Raw genomic sequence first — 767 nt, 5'->3', positions numbered from 1 at the left:
CCAATGATTGGCTCAACATTTTTCCCCATCATTCTTATGCAAAAATAAATTATACGGGAGGGAAATTTGCAGATCAAATTCCCAGATTTTCACAATACGTCTAGCGATTAGGATTTTATTAGACTATCACCTAATAACCACACTAACGTCCCTAGAAATCCCAATCCGTGATAAAAAATAAATTCTCAACTCACTATACACTACATCTTACTCATGAAAACAAAAAAAAAACACCCTTAAATAACAACATAAGAATAAAATAATAACAAAAATCTAATGCCCTCTGACAACCTATTTTAATATGCAGAATTGAGAAAGAATGAAAATTGCTTGCGTTTACCTGAGCAATTCTTATTGTTTTTCCTCCCGTTCGTCGCTTACGGTAAGTTTCTGCCTCCACCCCTTTTATTTTCTGAACAAGAGTATGTTAACCGTGAAACCCCACTAATCTATTATCTATATTACTTATTTAATAAAAGTTTCATCAACTAGGTACTTGTAGTTATCAATAGTTAAAATACCCCCCCCCCCTTAATTTTTTTCAGAAAGAGTCAAAATAGTCCTAATTCTCAAATGACCTAGCGGGTCGTTACATCACCTACCACTTAAACAAACGTTCGTCCTCGAACGGGAAAATAAAAGAGCTAACCTGAATGATCAAAAAGATGAGGATATTTACTCCTCATGTCTGACTCTGTCTCCCATGTAGCCTCCTCCACTGGACGATGCTTCCACTGAACCTTTACTGAAGCAATCTCCTTGGACCT

Source organism: Solanum pennellii, chromosome 9 (assembly GCF_001406875.1).
Source record: "Solanum pennellii chromosome 9, SPENNV200".
NCBI classification, from domain to species: Eukaryota; Viridiplantae; Streptophyta; class Magnoliopsida; order Solanales; family Solanaceae; genus Solanum; species Solanum pennellii.
Note: the sequence above shows the minus strand (reverse complement) of the source record.